Source organism: Entelurus aequoreus, linkage group LG26, assembly GCF_033978785.1.
Source record: "Entelurus aequoreus isolate RoL-2023_Sb linkage group LG26, RoL_Eaeq_v1.1, whole genome shotgun sequence".
In the NCBI taxonomy this organism is placed as follows: domain Eukaryota; kingdom Metazoa; phylum Chordata; class Actinopteri; order Syngnathiformes; family Syngnathidae; genus Entelurus; species Entelurus aequoreus.
The window spans coordinates 39,390,913-39,415,483 of NC_084756.1; the positions used below are offsets into that span (position 1 = coordinate 39,390,913).

General features: G+C 37.9%; 1 protein-coding gene across 2 annotated transcripts in view; it reads left to right on the plus strand.

Annotated features, from left to right (window-relative positions):
• Positions 1-2,093: 2,093 nt before the first annotated feature.
• Positions 2,094-24,571, plus strand: part of LOC133643443 (ras-related protein Rap-1A-like) — a 47,264-nt gene continuing 24,786 nt past the window's right edge. The window contains exon 1 of one of the 2 annotated variants that reach the window (XM_062038021.1): positions 2,094-2,249. The gene's annotated coding sequence lies outside the window, so the exon portion shown is untranslated. Of the gene's footprint in view, positions 2,250-8,277; positions 8,299-24,571 lie in introns of those variants that run through there. The other variant, XM_062038022.1, reaches the window with a different exon arrangement.

Genomic DNA, 24,571 nt, shown 5'->3' on the forward strand with positions numbered 1-24,571 from the left:
TAAAGAAAAAATATTTTTTATAATTAATATATGGTAAAATAGTTACAAAAACTTAAAAGATAGTTCTAAGAACAATACAGTCTTAATGTTAGTAATAACTGCACAAACATTAAAATAGTAACAATAAAACATAGAAACAATAAATTAAGGAATAAATACACATATTTTCACAAATATGATATAATTTAAAAAAAAGTTTTTTATACCGCTTGTCCCTCTATTTAAACAACAATACAACAAAATAAGTAACCAGATAATTCAAAATAATACTTTTTGTGGTAATTGAAAAACAGAACACTTTGCTAAGGACAAATATTTTCATAATTAATATATGGTAAAATAGTTACAAAAAGTTAAACGATAGAATAATATAAATATATATAAATAACAATACAGTCTTAATGGTAGTAATAACTACACAAACATTAAAATAGTAACAATAAAAACTAGAAACAAATTAAGGAATAAATACACATATTTTCACAAATATGATATAATTAAAAAAATGTTTTTTATACCGCTTGTCCCTCTATTTAAACAGCAATACAACAAAATAAGTGACCAGATAATTCAAAATAATACTTTTTGTGGTAATTGAAAAACAGAACACTTTGCTAAGGAAAAAAAAAAAAAAAAAATTAATAACATTTTTATTTCTACCGCTTGTCCCTCTATTTAAACTAAAATACAACAAAATAATAATAATTTTGTGGTAATAATTGAAAAAACAAACACTTTGCTAAAGAAAAAATATTTTTATAATTAATATATGGTAAAATAGTTAAAAGTTCTAATAAATAACAATACAGTCTTAATGTTACTAATAACTACACACACATTAAAATAGTAACAATAAAAAATCGAAACAAATTAAGGAATAAATACACATATTTTCACAAATAGTGTGATATAATTAAAACATAACAAAACAAGTTACTAGATAATTAATATAAACATATCCAGTAAAAACGTTAAATTCAATAAAATATATATAACATAACATATGTGCAATATGTATGCAGCACTTGTGTGGTAAATTGAATACAACAGGGATTACTGGGGTTTTTGTAGACATTTCCCTACCGAAAACATATTTTTATAATTAATATATGGTAAAAAAGTTTAAAAATAGCTCTAATAAAAAAACTATACAGTCTTAATGTTAGTAATAACTAGAGATGTCCGTAAATATTGGCCTGCCGATATTATCGGCCGATAAATGCTTTAAAATGTAATATCGGAAATTATCGGTATCGTTTTTTTAATTATCGGTATTGTTTTTATTTTTTTATTTTTATTTTTTTATTAAATCAACATAAAAAACACAAGATACACTTACAATTAGTGCACCAACCCAAACCCCCCCCCCCCCCATTTACACTCATTCACACAAAAGGGTTGTTTCTTTCTGTTATTAATATTCTTGTTCCTACATTATATATCAATATATATCAATACAGTCTGCAAGGGATACAGTCCGTAAGCACACATGATTGTGCGTGCTGCTGGTTCACTAATAGTACTTACCTTTAACAGTTAATTTTACTGATTTTCATTAATTAGTAGTTTCTATGTAACTGTTTTTATATTGTTTTACTTTATTTTTTATTCAAGAAAATGTTTTTAATTTATTTTATTTTATTTTATTGTTTTTTTAAAAAAAGGACCTTATCTTCACCATACCTGGTTGTCCAAATTAAGCATAATAATGTGTTAATTCCACGACTGTATATATCGGTATCGGTTGATGTCGGTATTGGTAATTAAGAGTTGGACAATATCGGATATCGGCAAAAAGCCATTATCTGACATCCCTATTAATAACTACACAAAGTAGTAATAATGAAAAACCGAAATAATAAATTAAAGAATAAACACGTATTTTCCCAAATAGAATGATATATTTGAAATATAAGAAAACACAAGTTACTAGATAATTAATAAATATAAAAATTTCCAGTAAAAACGTTAAATATAATTTAAAAATTTTTTTTTTAACATACCATATGTATGCAGCACTTGTGTGATAAATTGAATACAACAGGGATTACAGGTGTGTTTTTTTGTAGACATTTCCCTCGGTAATTGTGATTATTTTTCACGTTAAAAATGGATGGTTCGCTTTTATTCCGAGGAAAAAAAGCAGAAGTGGACCAGCAGCGTTCAGCAAGTGAGTGACGTGGGTTGCGCACGCACACACGCGAGCTGACACTTTGCGGAGCGCGCAGAAGACAGCGAGCGACAAACGGGTGAGCGCAAACTTTTTACTTCACGTCGCGAAATAACAACCGAGACACGGAGTCTTTGTCCTCCCCCCGTGTCGTCGCGCTTTGTCGAGCGGCCGCCGCGGCGAGCCCGCCCGGCGAACCGCTTCGGCGGATAAAAGGACATTAAAGGTCCGCCGCAAGTAGCTCGGAAGTGTGCACTCCCATTTTAAGGCAAGGCCGGGCGGAAGAGCAGGTAACGCTAGCTTAGCGTAGCACAGCTAGCGTGTATGCCGGCGAATACACCTCAACGCGGGTGCGTTATTTTTAAAGAAGCGTTAAAGCGGTATCGGAAAGAGCGGTAAATTGCGCATTTATTGTGGTGTGTTTCTCCTCGGAGGGAAGGAATGTGCTCGTTAGCCTGCTAGCCGGCTAACATGCTAACTGGCCTTTTAGCTTGCGGCGGCCCGTTAAAGCTAGCTAGTTAGCTAACGAGCTTTGTAACGGGACTTAGTGGTGTTGTCGCCCCGGTGAAGCCACGCCGTTTATCTCATTTACGCGGATCAAAATATTAATTCCGCCTCATCTGGTAGCGGGTTTATTCATCACCCGGCCAAAAGTGACCTAAATGTTATTGCTATTGGCACGTCGACGTGCGACTGCTTGCTACAGCCGCGCCTACACATTTGCACAGATTGAGCTCGCCCTGCGTGAATCAACTTTATTACTACTATTGTGTGCAAATATGTACTTTCACACTTTGTAGGAGTTTAAATACGTTCATTCGGCGTGGCCGGGGGGGTTTGTTCGCACGCGTGTTGCCGCCTTAAAAAGAAGGAAGACGCGACTACTTTCATGTCCTTCCAAGTGTGAGATGCTGACTGGAAACAAACACTTCCCCCCCCTGCCGAGTCTTGAACAGGAACAGAGACTGGACTTTTTAGGAGGCTATTTTAGGAGGTCAGCATGAAGGGTGTCTCTGGAAAGAGGATGTGGTGACAGGTCAAGGCGCCCGTTGCTGTCACGATATGGAGGTTTTGTCACCGCGATGTCGAGAAGTTTGAATTTGTAAGGGGAACTGGCACTGCACCTTTTTTTTTTTTTTTTGGAATTTTGCCTATTGTTTACAATCCTAATGAAAGACAAAAGGTTTGGTTTCACATTTAGTCTCACCGACCTCACTTTTTCACCTGCTCCAAAGTTTCGCCCTGTCTTTGTGACTGCTTGTTATAATCAGGAGTTCATCCTCAATATGTTCAGCGTCAAAAAGATAAGGTTGTGAATCCTCATTTGTCCAAAAATAGTCGTCTTGGTTGTCTGTTATCAAGTTTGCCATGATTACAACACATTTCCGGAAGTAGGAAGTGCGCTGCTATGCAAACGGAAATAACTGCGAGGAAAGAAGTTCCGGTAACGCACAAAAAGACCAAGATATGATAAATAGGGAAAGAGAATGTGGTGACAGGTCAAGGCGCCCGTTGCTGTCACGATATGGAGGTTTTATCACCGCAAAGTCGAGAAGTTAGAATTTGTAAGGGGAACTGGCACTGCACCTTTTTTTTTTTTTGGAGATTTGCCTATCGTTCACAATCCTAATGAAAGACAAAAGGTTTGGTTTCACATTTAGTCTCACCGACCTCACTTTTTCACCTGCTCCAAAGTTTCGCCCTGTCTTTGTGATCGCTTGTTACAATCAGGAGTTCATCCTCAATATGTTCAGCGTCAAAAAGATAAGGTTGTGAATCCTCATTTGTCCAAAAATAGTCGTCTTGGTTGTCTGTTATCAAGTTTGCCATGATTACAACACATTTCCGGAAGTAGGAAGTGCGCTGCTATGCAAACGGAAATAAATGCGAGGAAAGAAGTTCCGGTAACGCACAAAAAGACCAAGATATGATAAATAGGGAAAGAGAATGTGGTGACAGGTCAAGGCGCCCGTTGCTGTCACGATATGGAGGTTTTGTCACCGCGATGTCGAGAAGTTTGAATTTGTAAGGGAAACTGGCACTGCACCTTTTTTGGGGGGGGAATTTTGCCTATCTTTCACAATCCTAATGAAAGCCAAAAGGTTTGGTTTCACATTTAGTCTCACCGACCTCACTTTTTCACCTGCTCCAAAGTTTCGCCCTGTCTTTGTGATCGCTTGTTATAATCAGGAGTTCATCCTCAATATGTTCAGCCTCAAAAAGATAAGGTTGTGTATCCTCATTTGTCCAAAAATAGTCGTCTTGGTTGTCTGTTATCAAGTTTGCCATGATTACAACACATTTCCGGAAGTAGGAAGTGCGCTGCTATGCAAACGGAAATAAATGCGAGGAAAGAAGTTCCGGTAACGCACAAAAAGACCAAGATATGATAAATAGGGAAAGAGAATGTGGTGACAGGTCAAGGCGCCCGTTGCTGTCACGATATGGAGGTTTTGTCACCGCGATGTCGAGAAGTTTGAATTTGTAAGGGGAACTGGCACTGCACCTTTTTTTTTTTTTGGAATTTTGCCTATCGTTCACAATCCTAATGAAAGACAAAAGGTTTGGTTTCACATTTAGTCACACCGACCTCACTTTTTCACCTGCTCAAAAGTTTCGCCCTGTCTTTGTGATCGCTTGTTGTAATTAGCAGTTCGTCCTCAATATATTCAGCCTCAAAAAGAAAAGGTTGTGAATCCTCATTTGTCCAAAAATAGTCGTCTTTGTTGTCTTCTCCCAAGTCTGCCATGATTACAACACATTTCCGGAAGTAGGAAGTGCGCTGCTACGCAAACGGAAATAAATGCGCTGAGGAAAGAAGTTCCGGTAATGCAGTGGTTCTTAACCTTGTTGGAGGTACCGAACCCCACCAGTTTTGATATGCGCATTCACCGAACCCTTCAAGAGTGAAAAATAGAATTTTTTTTTTTTTCAAATTCAAGACAAAGTTATATGTTTTTGGTAACACTTTAGTATGGGGAACATATTCTAAGTAACAAAGACTTAATTTAGAGTTATTTGGTTAGGGTTAGGGTTAGGGCCAGGGTTAGAGGGTTAGGGTTATAATAAGGCCATGCCGAATAAGGCATTAATAAGTACTTAATGATTAGTTAAGAGCCAATATGTTACTAAATTGCATGTTAATAGGCAACTAATTAATGGTAAATATGTTCCCCATACTAAAGTGTTACCATGTTTTTTTTACTGGTGCACAAAATGAACCGTGCATGAACATCACCTTGTTCAAAGAACAAAACCAACACAGTGCATGAACTCACAACAAAGTACACACCTGCAAATCAGTCTGACTTCTGCTGTTGTCTTATCCGTAATACGCCGATAGGGAGAAGTTTTTATTTACACGATGAGTCGGGTGTGTTTTGACCTCCGCCGAAACCCTAGGGTTAGTTTGAACCCAGGTTAAGAACCACTGTGGTAATGCATAAAAAGACCAAAATATGATAAATAGGGAAAGAGAATGTGGTGACGGGTCAATGCGCCCGTTGCTGTCACGATGTAGATGCGTTCTGCTGAGGTTTTGTAACGGCAATGTGGAGAAGTTTCGTTTTGTAAGGGGAACTGCACTTATTTTTTGAATTTGGCCTATTGTTCACAATCCTAATGAAAGACAAAAGGTTTGGTTTTTTGCATCCAAAAACCACTAACAATACTTCATTTACGTTGCTTAACCTCTATAATAACCAAGCTGTAGCAACATTGTTTTTGTAAGAGCAAACACTGAGGAACTGTTTATCAACCGTAGTAGCGCATCGTCTTGCGACGGCATGCTACGGCATTAGCTGTAAGCTAACTTGTGCCAGCAGCTGAATCGCTTTTGAGTTGTGACGCACAACACAAAACATGAACCATCATATTACAGTACCTGTAAAGTATTAGCCCATATTTTCCGTTTTGTTCGTACACAGCTAGCCCGACAGTGTGTGTACTGTCGTTGCAATAACACGCATGGTGTGCACGCAGTATCTTGATCAATGTTATAGCGACTCACTCAATGGGCAGATGTCTGTTTGGTCCAGCTGACCAAACATTTTTTCAAGTTGACTTTGGGCAAGCACGCCTTTTATGTCGGCATAGCTTGGCTCCAAGTTCCACATTTAGTCACACCGACCTCACTTTTTCACCTGCTCCAAAGTTTCACCCTCTTTTTGTGATCACTTTTTATAATCAGGAGTTCATCCTCAATATATTCAGCCTCAAAAAGATGAGGTTGTGAATCCTCATTTGTCCAAAAATAGTCGTCTTTGTTGTCTTCTCCCAAGTCTGCCATGATTACAACACATTTCCGGAAGTAGGAAGTGCACTGCTATGCAAACAGAAATAAATGTGCTGAGGAAAGAAGTTCCGGTAATGCATAAAAAGACCAAAATATGATAAATAGGGAAAGAGAATGTGGTGACGGGTCAATGCGCCTGTTGCTGTCACAATGTAGATGCGTTCTGCTGAGGTTTTGTCACGGCAATGTCGAGAAGTTTCGTTTTTTAAGGGGAACTGCACTTATTTTTGGGATTTTGCCTATCGTTCACAATCCTAATGAAAGACAAAATGACAAAAGGTTTGGTTTTTTGCATTTTATTTTGTATAACCATACATTTTCTACCGCTTGCATCCAAAAACCACTAACAATACCTCATTCACGTTGCGTAACCTGTATAATAACCAAGCTGTAGCAACATTGTTTTTGTAAGAGCAAACACTGAGGAACTGTTAATCAACCGTAGTAGCACATCGTCTTGCTACGGCATTAGCCGTAAGCTAGCTTGTGCCAGCAGCTGAATCGCTTTTGAGTTGGTGACGCACAACACAAAACTTGAACCATCATGTTACAGTACCTGTAAAGTATTAGCCCATATTTTCCGTTTTGTTCGTACACAGCTAGCCCGACAGTGTGTGTACTGTCGTTGCGATAACAAGCATGGTGTGCTGCGTGTATCTTGATCAATATTATATCGACTCACTCAATGGACAGATGTCTGTTTGGTCCAGCTGACCAAACTTTTTTTCAAGTTGACTTTGGGCAAGCACGCCATTTGTGCCTCCAAGTTCCACATTTAGTCACACCGACCTCACTTTTTCACCTGCTCCAAAATTTCACCCTCTTTTTGTGATCACTTTTTCTAATCAGGAGTTCATCCTCAATATATTCAGCCTCAAAAAGATAAGGTTGTGAATCCTCATTTGTCCAAAAATAGTCGTCTTTGTTGTCTTCTCCCAAGTCCGCCATGATTACAACACATTTCCGGAAGTAGGAAGTGATCTGCTATGCAAATGGAAATAAATGCGAGGAAAGAAGTTCCGGTAATGCATAAAAAGACCAAAATATGATAAATAGGGAAAGAGAATGTGGTGACGGGTCAATGCGCCCGTTGCTGTCACGATGTAGATGCGTTCTGCTGAGGTTTTGTCACGGCAATGTCAAGAAGTTTCTTTTTGTAAGGGGAACTGCACTTATTTTTGGGATTTTGCCTATCGTTCACAATCCATGTTTAATTTCTACAGTATTGTCCCCCAACGAGAGTTGATCTCACTTTTGTTCAGTGCAGTAGTATTCTCGCGCTATGTTGAGACTTTTGAGTATTGGTACAAACACAAGAAATGTGTCAAAGTAATCCATACCGCTGTATACATTTTACATATTCTGATGGGATATAACATTTGGCCTTTTAGGGGCTGTGGAGAATTAAATGAGCAAAGACTTGATGACATTAAATATCATTGTAAATGTTGGCTGCCTGCAGGGTGTGTTGTTGGTGTAATAAGTGGCATCTTATCAGCCATTCACCAGAGCAACAATTTATCTGCATGGAAACCTCAAGTGGATGTGGTCGTCAGCGTGTGAGTAAGAAGATGGCACAAGAGCCGCTTAACTAACGGACGCGTGTCTCCACACCCTCCCCTCACAAGAAGAGGGGGCAACGGCTGTCAATCATAATCCCGCCCTGCTGAGTCAGCCGCTATGACAGCCTCGCTTATGTCAGATTAGCCTCGCCCGACCAGGAAATCCCGAACGTGTCACCCGCAGCTGCGTGTTTTTGTTTGTGAGAAATGTGTCGCCGGTCACACTTGCGCCTCTTGGCCCTACATGGATACATACCTTTTAGCTCTGCAGGGTGAGTGATGTCACTGTTGGAGTGTGCGTGTTCGCCGGCGTGCCTTCCCTTCGCTCCTTATTTGCCGCCATCTTTTTACTACCAGAGAGCTGCCTTTTGTTATGTTGGGAATGACAGCGTGTCAGATTGTTTCAGGGGGGTGCAAACTGGGGGAAGAGGTGCGTCGAGTTCAGCAAGATACCCTTAAATGGTGTTTCTTAGGTCAGTAAAGGTACCGTTCATATTCAAACTGATGCGGTACCAATTCCTTCTACCTGGGAATCGGTATTGTTACTTAGAGTGGGATCTGCACTTTTTAAAGGAAAATTGCCTATCACTCACAATCCCTATGTGAGACAAGAACACATATGCCTTTCTCTTTTTTTTATGTATTCTAAGTCGTACAGTAGCAATAGCAACAAGCTACAAATGTAGGTTATAAGGATTTGATCTATTCCGCCTATAAAGCCCTCTAAACATCCCAAAACCTCATTTAACATTTTATATACATGCGGTAAGTATACATGTAATGTAATGATATTTACATACTTTGATCATTTTAAGCATTATATCATTGTATCTTATTATTTATTGTTAATATATCATATATGTATTCTTAATGTATTACATTATATATATATATATATATATATATATATATATATATATATATATATATTAAAAAATAAAAAAAAAATAAAAAAATATATATATATATATTGTATGTGTATGTGTATATCCATATATATGTATGTATGTGTATATACATATGTATGTGTATATACATATGTATATGTATGTGTATATACATATATATATATATATGTGTATATATATATATATATATACATATATATATATATATATGTATATATGTGTGTGTATATATATATGTATATATGTGTGTGTGTATGTATATATATATATATATGTGTGTATGTATGTATATATATATATGTATGTATGTATGTATGTATGTATGTATGTATGTATGTATGTATGTATGTATGTGTGTATGTATATATATATATTAGGGATGTCCGATAATGGCTTTTTTCCGATATTCCGATATTGTCCAACTCTTTAATTACCGATACCGATATCAACCGATACCGATTTAAACCGATATATGCAGTCGTGGAATTAACACATTATTATGCCTAATTTGGACAACCAGGTATGGTGAAGATAAGGTACTTTTTTAAAAAATTAGTAAAATAAGATAAATAAATTAAAAACATTTTCTTGAATAAAAAAGAAAGTACAACAATATAAAAACAGTTACATAGAAACTAATAATGAATGAAAATTAGTAAAATTAACTGTTAAAGGTTAGTACTGTTAGTGGACCAGCAGCACACACAATCATGTGTGCTTACGGACTGTATCCCTTGCAGACTGTATTGATATATATTGATATATAATGTAGGAACCAGAATATTAATAACAGAAAGAAACAACCCTTTTGTGTGAATGAGTGTAAATGGGGGAGGGAGGTTTTTTGGGTTGGTGCACTAATTGTAAGTGTATCTTGTGTTTTTTATGTTGATTTAATAATGAAAAAAAAACGATACCGATAATAAAAAAACCGATACCGATAATTTCCGATATTACATTTTAACGCATATATCGGCCGATAATATCGGCAGGCCGATATTATCGGACATCTGTAATATATATATGTATATGTATATGTGTTGGCGCTATGAATTTTCAAAATGGGGTCCCACAGTAAATTTTTGTGGTCCCACTTTTTTGTAAGCAATTAAAAAAATAAAGGTAAATGTATGCATTATCCTGCTATATCTCACATTCTATATTGTGTTTTGGAAAAAGGTTGTCATGAACGTTACTTAATTCATTAAAAAAATAATACAAAAGAAAACAAATGTTTATGCATATGTAAATGTATTCAGTTATAAACATTCATTCACTTTCTTCTTTCCTTCATGGATCTAAACTTTACCGTTGCCGCTATTTTTTTCTATATTTGTATTTAATAAGTTGTAGGCGTATTTATTTCAGTATAAAAGTGTAAAAAGTTGTTTGCTTCGGTCATGAAATGATACTCGTGTTCCAGGGCATACGTACATACATTAATTATTTAACACTTAAATCAACTTCAGATCTATCCGTCAATTCTAATTTTTTTTTTTAAATGTTTTTTTGTTTGTTTTCTGCCCTTTTTGTCAAAGAAAACTGTTTTTTTACGGCAAGCACACAAAATATGCAAAATCTTCCACAAAAAATATTTTTCAAAGTGGAATATTTGATGTGAAGTAATCAGAGCCTTGGATAGGTCAATAATTCATAAAAAAACATTGATTTTGATTCAATATTATGTTTTGAGCAATGACAATTTTAAAGAAAAAAACTTTTGTTTTATTAGTCAACATTGCAATTTTTTCTAAATTACATTACACCTGTAAGATTTTTTTATTCCACTTTTGCTATGTTTTTGTTTATTTTAATAGTATTTTTAGAATGTGCCGTGGGCCTTTTAAAACATTAGCTGCGGGCAGCAAATGGCCTGCGGGCCACACTTTTGACACCCCTGCTGTAGATAATAAAGCTGAGATAGGCTCCAGCAACCCCCGCCACCCCGAAAGGGACAAGCGGTAGAAAATGAATGGATGGATGGAAGTCCATCGATAAAAAGCAAAGCCTGGCGATGCATGCGCGTTTATCATAACGCACAGACAGCATCTCTGCTTCAGTAAACCATGACGGCGATGACATCACTGTCAGTGATGCGAGCGACACCTGCTAACTTGTCAGCCACTTCTCCAAGAGACTCCTTTTTGAACACTCCTCACACATTATCACCTCAAAAGGCACATATTTGCCCTGTTTGTTGACCTGCAAAGTAAGTTTTTGGGGTGGAGGAGTCTGGTCCGGTCCTTGTTAGCTTGAAGCTAACAGCTAGCCTGTCTCCATCCTCGAACGATGTCGCTTCAGCGGGAGATAAAAGTGAAGTTTCCATGGACTCACAAAGACTAAAACAAGTCATTTACTGGAGACATGGCACATGATGAAGTTAAAAAGGTTGACTTTACACTCACCTTAGTGTTTACTATCAAGTCTTTTGTTTTGACAGCCCCTCGCGGTAAAGTTGTCAGAGAGCAAACTGAGGCAGTATTTGTCATTGATAAAACTTTCGGCAAATCAAAATTTACGACCAATAAAAACGCAATAAACGGGGACGAAAATTTGACCCGGCAAATATAAACAAAACAAAACAAAACCCAGGCGGAAAGCGATAATCGATAAAATTAAATAAAACAAGCAAACAGGGTGGTAAAAAAAATACAAATCTGTGTCCAGGGGACACGCGGGCTTCCGGAATTGCGCGTCCTTTCTGATTTCAATGCGTCAAAAGACACAGTGCGTTAACGCTAACACTATGTGTGTGTGTGTATATATGTGTGTGTATGTACCGTATTTTTCGGACTATAAGTCAGTTTTTTTCATAGTTTGGCCGGGGGTGCGACTTATACTCAGGAGCGACTTATGTGTGAAATTATTAACACATTACCGTAAAATATCAAATAATATTATTTAGCTAATTCACGTAAGAGACTAGACCAGGGGTCGGCAACCCGCGGCTCCGGAGCCGCATGCGGCTCTTTGACCACTCTGATGCGGCTCAGCTACATACTTGCCGACCCCCCGATTTTCCCAGGAGACTTATGGATCTCAGTGTCTCTCATAAATAACTCCCAGGGAAAAAGTAATCCTATTTAGACTATAAATACTAGATAAAGGGCGTGCCCTGATTGCACTGCAGTAATTGTCCTCTATAGCATTTACATACAGCGTGCCAGTCCAGCCGCATGTTGCATGTTGTTATTAATCGCACACACAGGAGACAGCAAAGCATACTTACTCATCAGCCACACAGCTTACACTGACGGTAGCCGTATCAAACAACTTTAACATTGTTACGTTACAAATATGCGCCACACTGTGAACCCACACCAAAAAAGAATGAAAAACACATTTCTGGAGAACATCTGCACTGTAACACAACATAAACACAACACAACCATTACCCAGAATCCCATGCAGTCCTAACTCTTCCGGTCTAGATTATACACCCCGCTACCACAACCCCCCCACACATCAACCCCCCCCCCTCTCCTTGCGTTGGTTGAGCGGAAGAGTTAGTGCTGCATGGGATTCTGGGTATTGGTACCGTCAGTGTAAGATGTGTATTGGTACCGTCAGTGTCAGATGTGTATTGGTACCGTCAGTGTAAGATGTGTGGTTGCTGAACTAGTACGGAAGAGTTAGTGCTGCATGGGATTCTGGGTATTGGCACCGTCAGTGTAAGATGTGTGGTTGCTGAGGTAGTACGCCTTGCTGTCACTTACGTGTGGTCAAGCAGGTGCGCTGTTAGGGCAGACTGTAGAGGGCGGTGTCATCACGCTCTGATATTCGGGGGTCTCCCGGGGAAAAATGAGAGGATTGGCAAGTTTGACGCTATCAAGCGCCATTCGTTCAAAACTCGCGGGCTGCACTAACATCAAATGTCCACATTAAAGTGCGTGCCGGTGCGTGTGTCGGAGACCCCTGGTTAATATAGCATAAAGCATTTAAGCTCTGTATGCAGTGTTTTTCATTTTAAATTGTAAATTTTTTTTGTGGCTCCCATCACTTTCTTTAATTTGTGAAACTTGCCAAAATGGCTCTTTGAGTGGTAAAGGTTGCCGACCCCTGGACTAGACGTATAAGATTTCATGGGATTTAGCGATTAGGAGTGACAGATTGTTTGGTAAACGTATAGCATGTTCTATATGTTATAGTTATTTGAATGACTCTTACCATAATATGTTACGTTAACATACCAGGCATGTTCTGAGTTGGTTATTTATGCGTCATATAACGTACACTTATTCAGCCTGTTGTTCACTATTCTTTATTTATTTTAAATTGCCTTTCAAATGTCTATTCTTGGTGTTGGGTTTCTTTGGGTTTCCCCAAAAAATGCTACTTATACTCCAGTGCGACTTATATATGTTTTTTTCCTTCTTTATTATGCATTTTCGGCCGGTGCGACTTATGCTCCGGAGCGACTTATACTCCGAAAAATACGGTATGTATCAGGGTATCCGCGGGGTCTTAAAAAGTCTCAAATCTAATAATTTTAATTTAAGGCCTTAAAATGTCAAAAATTCTCCTAAAATCTCATAAAAGGTCTCAATCTATTGACGTTACTTTGTTTTAAAACATGCATAAACTTCAGTCTCGCTTTGAAATGTTTCGATTTTTGAGGACGCTATAAAGTAACTACACAGCGGAACTAACTGTACTGCCCGGTCAGAATTTATGGAACACCACCAGCTATTGCTGTGCGTGCGCAGCTGTGTGTTGACAGCTTAGTTAGCATAGCAACAGAGAAAACGTAACTAAAGCCCACAGCAAAGCCAAATTACTTGCATTTGATGGGTAAGTAAAAGTTAAACGAGTTGTGTCTCCTGAACGATCAATTTTATGCATGGTTGAACCCGGTAAATGGAAACGTATAAAGGGTTTAGTACCCAAATGTGCAGCCATCGAGGAGGGAAGCGTTTGTAAACATGGTGGTGAAAGTGAATGGAATGATAATGTAAAAGTCAAAAATGCGGGATAAGTCCGTGTCAAAAGATGCTGAAACGCCACAAACACTTGCACAACTTTACAAAGATAAACATAACCCCCCAAAGGAGTGTTATGTGGGTTAAGTTGCGCCAATTGCCGAAGGAGATCAATATGAGATGTTTAGTAGTGAAATCATACTATTACATATAGTAAGCACATGCTAATTTCTCTGTGGTAGTAGTGTACTCAGCAGTAAAACTATTTAAAAAAACAAACATAATTGTATTATATTTTTCTATTATTTGTTCTAATGTCAGGTCAGCTTTTCATGCCTAATCTTTTCTCCAAGTTTATAAAGCAACCGACATTAAAAGCATTAAAAGCATGTTTAGTGTTTACACTAATCTTATTGTGGGTTGAGGAAAGCACTGGAGATTTGCGAATGTCATTTTGTCATGCCTAAATAAAAACTAATCTTTGTGTATTAGCAATATGTTATCAAAAAAGTCACAACAAACAGGTAAAAATGTGTCCATACACACCAGATACAAAATGAGCTGAGCACATTTGAATGTTATCCACATTATTCACATCCAAATTCTGTTTCAGGCTTGCAAGCCATAATGGCCTTCCTTCTTTTTAGACTATCACTCTGTCTGCACACCCTGTTTTTCACAACTTTGTGCAGATACAGTAGTACTGTAGATGTTTTTATAGGTTTGCTCAATTCTGACAGCCGAAAAAAACATTACCAAAGTTAACCATTTAGCATTAGCAGAAATGCTAACTGTGCCTTTCGCAGACAATATATTGTTGTGCTTTCCTCTACCATTGCTGATGTTGATGTTACATGAAAACACTTGATATGAAACACACTGCACTTTTTGCAAGAAAACAATTCTATGGCAAATCTGAAAATTGGCTGTTAAGATGTTTGATAATATTATTTTCAATTATTTTACACTAGAGAAGCTCCTGGTGTATTTAGTTAGTTCAACCATTTTGTTTTCCAATGTGAAAGAGCAGTGAATGAATTCATATACTTAAAATTAATTCTGGACCTCTGATTTTAGTTTTTCGTATTTTTTGTCCGTGTGGATGTGAAATAATCTTAAATTATTTTCAAGACGGTCTTAAAAAGTCTTAAATTTGACATGTTGAAACCTGCAGAGACCCTGATGTATGTATATATATGCAGGGTTTCCCCTTAATGTAGCGCGCCGCCAGTTAGGGATGGGCGATACCACACTTTTAGGATTCGATACGATACCGATACTTTTTCTTGCATTTTCATCGATACTGATACCGATACCATTAATTTCTTATTGGCAATTTTTGTCAGTCAAAAATATTATTACTATTGTTATTATTTAAGACAAATCACAAGACAAATACAGACCATTTATACCACATTTATTATTGTCAATATACAATAAAAGTAAAATTAAAATAAATAACATAAATATGAAAATGAATTAAAATATACACATTTTCACTTTTCTTATTCCTCAAAAAAAAAGTATTGGTAGAAAAAGCTTAAAAAAACTATTATTCATAACAATGTTATGTTTCAAACCTCTTTGTGGAAGTAAACTTATAACACTTCTCTGAAGCAAAGTCAATCATTTCCTTATCACAATAAACTAGGGTTTCCTTGTCCTATAAACCTGCATACGAAAGACAGTTCCCTGAGAAAATGAACTTGGAAAAATTATCTACAAAAATGTCTGACACCATCACACCTTTAGTGTACTCGAGATATGTCGTCACACGTCACACTTTACTGAAGTCTCAGATTGCTGTTCAGGAAAAGTAACAACACTGTCGGCTGGCTGTGTGTGTGTTGCACGTTGACGACGCTCATTCGCTGTCTCCTGTGACGCGACTGGGCCAGCTCTATACTCTGCCAGGTACAGGGGTGTCCCAGCACATAGTAAGTTAAGTAAATAATCAAAAACATCTGAAAGTGATACTTGCACCCCCCACATGCCGTTTTTTGGTTTATATCGATACTTTTTTCAGAAAAGTGATGCCAAATGAGTAGCGTGTGAGTATCGATATATCGATACCACAGGATCGATGCGCACATCCCTACCGCCAGTGCATTTTTATTACCGCCACACCTTGAAAATAACAGCTATTTTGTACTCGAAAACAAATTAAAGTAACACAATACATTATAGCCCCCAGAAGAAATCGCACAAAGTCTGACGCTATTTTTAACTCGTATTACAAATCTTATAATAACAAACAACGGCACAATTCCAACAGGTTTTACAGGTTTTACTTGCCATGAAAACACTTTCGTCTTCTTGAGCCCTCGCTTCCCCACCGACACACAACACTTCCTCATTTTCCGCCAATCACCTTTCAGGCACGGACGGTGTATTTGCATACATGGGCAAAACTGACATCAAATCCAAACCACACAAACATAAAATATAACATTAGCTGGTCGCAGACGTGATTTTTATATGTATATATATATATAGCATGTTTGCAATGTGGACGTGATTTTTGTATATATTGCAGATATACCCGCGGACAGCCATCTACAAAATGAGCAAATATTAAGACAGTGGCGGCTTAAAAAAAAAGTCCAACTAGAGCAACAGCGCAAAGCAAGTGTGACGTCATGCTCGCTTCAGCCTCGTTAGTCAGGAACATCGAGAGACAGAAGTAGAGTCTCTAAACACAAGTACATTCTATAATATCACTAGAAGATGCTAGATTTATTGCTTGTTTTTCATTTCTCTGAAACCGAGGATGTCGTTGTGGCTTGTGCAGCCCTTTGAGACACTTGTGATTTAGGGCTATATAAATAAACATTGATCATTGATTGATGATTTTAAAAAAGCCTTTAAAAGTGTGTAAACACTTGGAAAAATCTCAACAAAGTACCTTGTACGAAAAGCAAAAATGTTAAATATGTCAAAACGATAAAATCAAAACAAGAATAGCGGCTATCTACGGTGATCGAGAACGGTCACAGCAAACGCCACAAGACAATAGTGTAATATCTGTGACTTGTGTGTCTCTGTGCCCCGAAGGGGTGGTGCTGTTGTGTGTGACGTTTGCGAGTGTGGCAGACTAGTGAACTGAGTACAGCGAGAGTTTGGGAACATGTGATGCGTGTCTATACGTGAGTTGTGGCAAACAGCAGCTTTTGTATATGTGTGTTTTTACACCCTGAGTTTGTTACCGATTGATTGATTGATTGATTGAGACTTTTATTAGTAGGTTGCACAGTGAAGTACATATTCCGTACAATTGACCACTAAATGGTAACACCCGAATAAGTTTTTCAACTTGTTTAAGTCGGGGTCCACTTAAATTGATTCATGATACAGATATATACTATCATATATACTATCATCATAATACAGTCATCACACAAGATAATCACAATTAATTATTTACAATCAGGGGTGTGGAGGGGGGGGGGTTAGGATATGGACATCAAGTAGTGGACATAGAGAGAGAGAGAGAGAGAGAGAGATCAGAAGGCATAAGAAAAAGTATCTGCATTTGTTTGTTTACATTTGATTGTTAGCAATCCGGGGAGGGTGTTAGTTTAGGGTTGTAGCTGCCTGGAGGTGAACTTTTATTGCGGTTTTGAAGGAGGATAGAGATGCCCTTTCTTTTATACCTGTTGGGAGCGCATTCCACATTGATGTGGCATAGAAAGAGAATGAGTTAAGACCTTTGTTAGTTCGGAATTTGGGTTTAACGTGGTTAGTGGAGCTCCCCCTGGTGTTGTGGTTATGGCGGTCATTTACGTTAAGGAAGTAGTTTGACATGTACTTCGGTATCAGGGAGGTGTAGTGGATTTTGTAGACTAGGCTCAGTGCTAGTTGTTTAACTCTGTCCTCCACCTTGAGCCAGCCCACTTTGGAGAAGTGGGTAGGAGTGAGGTGGGATCTGGGGTGGAGGTCTAGCAGTAACCTGACTAGCTTGTTCTGAGATGTTTGGAGTTTAGATTTGAGGGTTTTGGAGGTGCTAGGGTACCAGGAGGTGCATGCGTAATCGAAAAAGGGTTGAACAAGAGTTCCCGCTAGAATCCTCAAGGTGCTTTTGTTGACCAGAGAGGAGATTCTGTAGAGAAATCTCGTTCGTTGGTTAACCTTTTTGATTACCTTGGTTGCCATTTTATCACAGGAAAGGTTAGCCTCTAGAATGGAACCTAGGTAGGTGACCTCATCTTTCCTGGTGATAACAATGTCACCCACTTTTATGGTGAAGTCATTGACTTTCTTGAGGTTGATGTGGGACCCAAACAGGATGGATTCTGTTTTACCCAAGTGTATGGATAGCTTGTTGTCAGCGAGCCAGGTGCAAGTTCTACAGAGCTCAGCACTGAGGATTTTCTCCACCTGTGACTTGTCCTTGCCGGATACCAGCAAGGCAGAGTCATCCGCAAACAAAAACAATTCACAGTCGCATGCCGATGACATGTCGTTTATGTATATTAGGAACAGTAAAGGTCCCAATATACTGCCTTGGGGGACTCCACAGCTCACAGAGGGGGGGGGGGGGACACGGTGCCGTTCACCTCTACCACCTGCTCCCTCCCCTCCAAGTAAGATTGCATCCAGCTCCATGAGTTTTTGTTAAATCCGATTGCTCTGAGCTTATCCAACAGTATAGCGTGGTTAACGGTGTCAAAGGCCTTCTGAAGGTCCAGCATGACCATGCCGCAGTATTTGCCCGCGTCCACCTCATGTTTGATGTGGTCGGTCAGATAGAGAAGGCATGTGTCAGTGGAGTGGTTAGTTCTGAAGCCGGATTGGAATTTGTACATGAGTTTATTAGTGGCAAGGTAACTATCGACCTGTTCATAAACAATTTTTTCCATTACTTTCGAAATGGAACTGAGAATAGAAACAAGTCGGTAGTTGCCAGGTTCCAATTTGCTTCCTTTTTTAAAGAGGGGAGTTACTCTTGCAATCTTAAAATCTTGTTATTAAAGCGCCTCAGAGTATATCTCTATGACTGTGTCTCTCCTTCTCCACTGATTTTCACATTAAAGTAACCGGAGTCACAAAATTGGCTGAACAGAGTGAGCTCTCCTTTCATTTTTTTCACAATCTTCGCCTTGGTGGGCAGAGAGCAAGACCGCTTGCTTACACACACAGAATTGACAGACGTTGCCTCTCTACTCACAATGCAAAGTAACACAAATTAAGAGGAAAAAATATGGTTACAGTACAATGGTAAACAATTCTACAGTAATGAGAAATACAAGTGTATATCCTTTTGAATGGTTACTTCCATTGTTAAATATTATCATACCATTACATTATAAACACTGTATAATTGTATCAGTTATGTCTTTAGTTTAAGAGTATAATGTAGACAAAAGATCTGAGTGTCTGCATGAAGCCAAATATATTTGAAAGTAAATCATTGCGTATTGTGTTGTGTGGCGCCTTGTTGACTGACATGACATGTCTTCCTTCACTCGTTATTTTCACAGTTTTATGCATTTAATGTATAATACATAAAAATCGCAAATCTAATCACAATCGCTATTTTTGAGAGAAAAATTTCAATGAGGTGTTTTCTCAAAATCGTGCAGCCCTGGTTGGCACTCCATGGAAACTTGTCTCCAGACTCAACGATGCATGATGGTTAACATCCAAGGGCATAAGAATGAGTTTAACATTTGGCGGGAGGTGTACACGGAAGAAGGACAGGAGGGTGAGTAAATCAGTTTTTCAGGCAATGATGCAGATCTACAACACTCTCTGTTAGCAATCCTGTAGCTTTCTCTAAAGCAGTCAAAAAAATCTAATACACAAATGAGTATAATAGGTCCCTCTTTGGGAAACATGAGTTACAATGCATACCACTGCCTAACAGAGATTAAAAAAATGTATGATGTATCGATGTATAGCAATTGGAATGGGGACAATTCTGAATCGATGGACAAATGTCCAAATATCGATTATTTATATATGTTTAATAATGTAATGCAGATCTAGTGTGGACAAAGATGGAGGAGGAGAGTTCAAGCTATGCTATCCACGGCACTAAAATAGCTTGATAGTGAAGTAGTCAAACAGGAAAATAATAAATGCTTTGCACTTTTCAACAGAAGTCTAACTGGAACTGCGTTACAGCAGCGAAAAGAAGAAGTTGGCAAGTAGATTAAGACTTCAGGAGAGAGAATATTAATCAGTGCAAAGACCATGTGAATGTGTAGATAGTAGCTACGACACACCTTAGAGCTGCAAGTTTACGGCGACTGGGGGCAAAGTGTTTGGGCAATCTGTGGTTAAAGAAGGCACGAAAATAAATACAAAAAAGTAGGCCTGGGCAGATAATACATTTTGCGCGACGATATATTGACCTCCAAATTATTGCAGATTAACTATATTTTGCCATTATTTTTTAAAGACCAAATTAACCACTGATGTAATGATAATACACATGTAGTAGATTTTGCTTTTTTTTGTGTGATTGTGCACTACCAACTTAATTATGGTAAATAGTGTATGTAGCATTCAATAGCATACATTTAACAAATCTGGTTTACAACAATACTAGCAAATTCTACATTTAATAAGATAAGCTTTTAAAATGTTTTATTCTGTTTCCTTACTTGCTATAAAACATTTTCAGTTCTCAATCACTTAATCCCTTAATCACCAGTGCCTCAACGGACTTCACAAACCACGACATTCCCTGATATGAGCCCACGTCCGGTAAAGTATTTGATTGGGACTCGAAATCTGACCGGATCTAAAAGTCGGCTCGTGGTTGTTGGCCAAAAATAATCCTCCTAATTAGACAGTGCAGGTGTACCTAATGTTGTGACTGGCGAGTGTTGATCACAAGAGGCCTTTGTGTTGGTGGGTGGTATTTGTATCATGGCAGCATGCTTTGCCACCTTGACAACCTGAGCAAACCAGAGCTGCTCTCCCATTTTGCCTTATTTACAGTTGTCTTAAAATGTTTAAGTTTATGTTTCTAACTAACACTCCAGAAAAATTGTCTGCCCACTTTGTGGAGGATCAGACCTCTTAAGCTTAGGGTGTCAAGTCCTTACAAGACGCATTGCACACGCGTATCTGTGATCTCTACTTAACAATTGCTTCTCTGTGTTTTGTGCAAAGACAGCTTTCCTTGCGCGCGTGGAGATTAGCAAACATGAATTATTCACACCCTGACCACACGGTCACCGCTCACCATTGAAGTTGGCCGTCTGCAGTCTTTGTGCACCGCGCGATGAAGTGTGCTGTTAAAAAAACTGTGTGGGAGGAGTCATCTGCTTCACACAGTGTATCACATTTGCTTTTGAAGCTTTGCAAAATGGTTAGTTATCAAATGAGGCTTTTGTTTTCATTGCAGAGACCTCATTTGGGAAGCTGCACACTCATCAGTGATACATTAATGTATATAGTGTGATTAATAAAAGATAAGAGTATAATTTATATATACAGCCATGTGTTGGAGTAGGGCTGCAACAATAATCTATGAAAGAAACCCCTTTGATTTATATTCTGTTGCTTTGATTAATCGTTTGAGTGAGACTAATAAAAATTTAAAAAAAAAAAAAGATCAAATCCGGACTGCATGGTGTGCCCAAAACGTAAGATACATGACACATTAGGCGTTCCATTTGTACTGGAAAGTTGAAATTTCAGAGTTCCTAGTTGGAATTTTAAACTAAAACGCCCTTTGAAGTCAGATTTCCGACTCGGAAAGTCGGAGCATTCTCACCACCCCCGAGTTTGTTTCAAAGATGGCTGCTCTGAATGTAAACAATGATGTAGTGCAAACTACATTTATTTTATGTGATGTACGTCGCTAGCAGTAGCATATGATTCCTCTTCATCCACCGTGCTTGAAGGTTGTAGAAAAATTTTTCCCATAAGTTGTTTATATTCAGCCAAGGCATGTGCAAAAATAGCTTTAATGGATGGGGCCAGCTTGATCTCCGAACTCATGTGAAAGTGTTTTTTAGTAAATGTTAAATTTAAATAAGTCTTAAAGTATTCAGTACACCGATGATACTTTGTTTACTGCAGAATGATTTTAATGACAAGAAAAAAAACAAAATAGCTTTGAGGGGAAAAAAGTTGTTCTTTTTACCCTCAAACGTACCAAAAAGAAGCCAGACCGCGGCCCTAAAACCAGGTACGGATCGTAGCGTGGATTATCTGTACCGTTGCACTTCTAGTAAGCACAATTGTGTATATACAGTATATGAACAAAATGACAGTTGTCAGCTGTTAGCGTATATTACCTCTATCAAACATGGCGGAAATGCTTGTTACAAGATACTGCAGTAGTAAACAGTAGGGATGTCGTACTCATTAGAATCATGCATGGGACAATTAGCTTCAATTAAAAACAAAATCGTGATAATAATCAAATTGGCAACACAAAATTGGCCCAAGTGTGTGATTGTGTGTGTGAATGTTGTCCGTCTGTCTGTGTTGGCCCTGCGATGAGGTCCAGGGTGTACCCCGCCTGCAGCTGAGATAGGCTCTGGCACCCCCGCGATCCCTAAAGGGACAAGCAGTAGAAAATGGATGGACCTATACATATGAAAAAATTAATTGTGGTAATTTTTATTGCCATGTTCGCCGAGCTCTAATCTGACACACCGAGCGAACAGCAGAGAGGAGCTATCGCTAGCTGCTGTGCTAAGTAGCTAACAGAACTGAACATAAACCGACGAGATTAATGATAAAGTCTCTAGGAGAGACATAGGTTCTCAAGCAAATTGGTGTATGTTTAAATAAAGCTGTAGTCACTCACCAATAGCCAAAGGCAGTCGGTGACCAAAGTATTGCATCACTCGGGGGTTGAGAAGTCTGCACCGGAACCCTTGAGTCACCATATTCTTCTGAAAAGTTTATGTTGCGCCAGATAAGCCTACGTAAACACGCAAGGGGCTGAGCCAAAGGGAATGCCCTGTGCTTTGCTCATCAGATGCAGACCGGAGCAAAGGGCCCTAACAAAGGCACGTCAAAAGATACCGGAATGGCGGTATTGTCTCAAATATATATCTCTTTCTAAAATATACCGGTATTAACTATAGTATAGGTATACTGCCCAGCTCTAGTTCAAACTTTAATCTGTCAGCCGAGTATATGGAAGTGCTAAAAACTACAACAGAGATGGCGGTGAAAAAGACTCAGTCGAAGTAGAGCCACATGAATAAGACCGCCCACAAACGGGGCATTCTGAAGACATGGTCAGAAAGCATTATCAATCAATCAATCAATGTTTATTTATATAGCCCTAAATCACAAGTGTCTCAAAGGGCTGTACAAGTCATGAAAACCGTCTGGTCAAAAAAGGACCACCCTTACGTGTTACAATATGTAGACCACATGGAAGTGTTTTAAATGTAGAAAGTAAATCGCAATATGACTTATTTAATGCACACATTAGGCCTGGGTGTTATGGCTTAAAATTAAAATCTCTGATTTTCACCAATAATGTGATTTACGATTTATTTTTTTTACCAGTACTTTTTAAAACAATTGAATACAAATAAAAGCTAAATAGAAACAAGTTTTTCTTTTATTTGATCAAAAACTAGTACCGGCAGATTGAAATGACGCTGCATTTTACTATTAGCAAAATTCAAATTTGTAAAATGTTCTTTTTAGACCAGTTAATAATTGTACTTTTTATGTGATAATTTTCAATGAACTAAATTAGGAGCTTCCCATAAGATGCAATACGTCTGTCTTGAATAAAATCATTTTCTGTCAACAAAAACGTAGCATTGTACATTGCATGCTAATAAACAATAGTCTCCAACATTGAGATTAATAAAGTGAAAATGTAAAACTTGCTTGAATAAAATACTTGTTAACAAAAATGTAGCATTGCACATTGCATGCAGATAAACTCCAGTAAATCAATGGAGACACCAATAATGATTAAATAGTAATAAAGATCAATAAAGTGCAATCTTAAATTTGTTTTCTTAAATAAAATAAATCCATATATAAAAATGTAGTATTGTACATTATATGCAAACTAGGGCTGCAACAACTAATCGATTAAATCGATTATAAAAATAGTTGGCGATTAATTTTGTCATCGATTCGTTGGATCTATGCTATGCGCATGCGCAGAGGCAATTTTTTTTTTTTTTAAATATAGATATATATTTTTTTAATAAACCTTTATTTATAAACTGCAACATGTACAAACAGTTGAGAAACAATAATCAAAATAAGTATGGTGCCAGTATGCTGTTTTTCCCCAATAAAATACTGGAAAGGATAGAAATGTAGTTTGTCTCTTTTATCCGATTATTAATCGATCAATCGAAGTAATAATCGACAGATTAATCGATTATCAAATGAATCGTTAGTTGCAGCCCTAATGCAAACAAATAAACAAGGCCTAATGTGTGCATTATAGTTTTAGTAATAATTTACATGAAGTATTCTTAGTATGTACTGATGTTAAAGACAATGCACACTTTATTGCAAATGTAATATCACTATATTAATGATGACATTTGTTATAATTCTACAAGAGTTTGCATGAGCTGTCCAGTTTGGTTGTGCAGAGCGACTGCTGTAGTATTCGCTCTGTGCATTGTTCACTGTCTCACCATACATGGTATCATCATACATACCTTGTGTAAATGATTCCATCACAGAAAGCTGCTTTTTAGCTTGAGTTTGTTGTTGTTGTGGTCTTGTTCGTCTCTCCCACTCGACTCGATGCTGTGTCA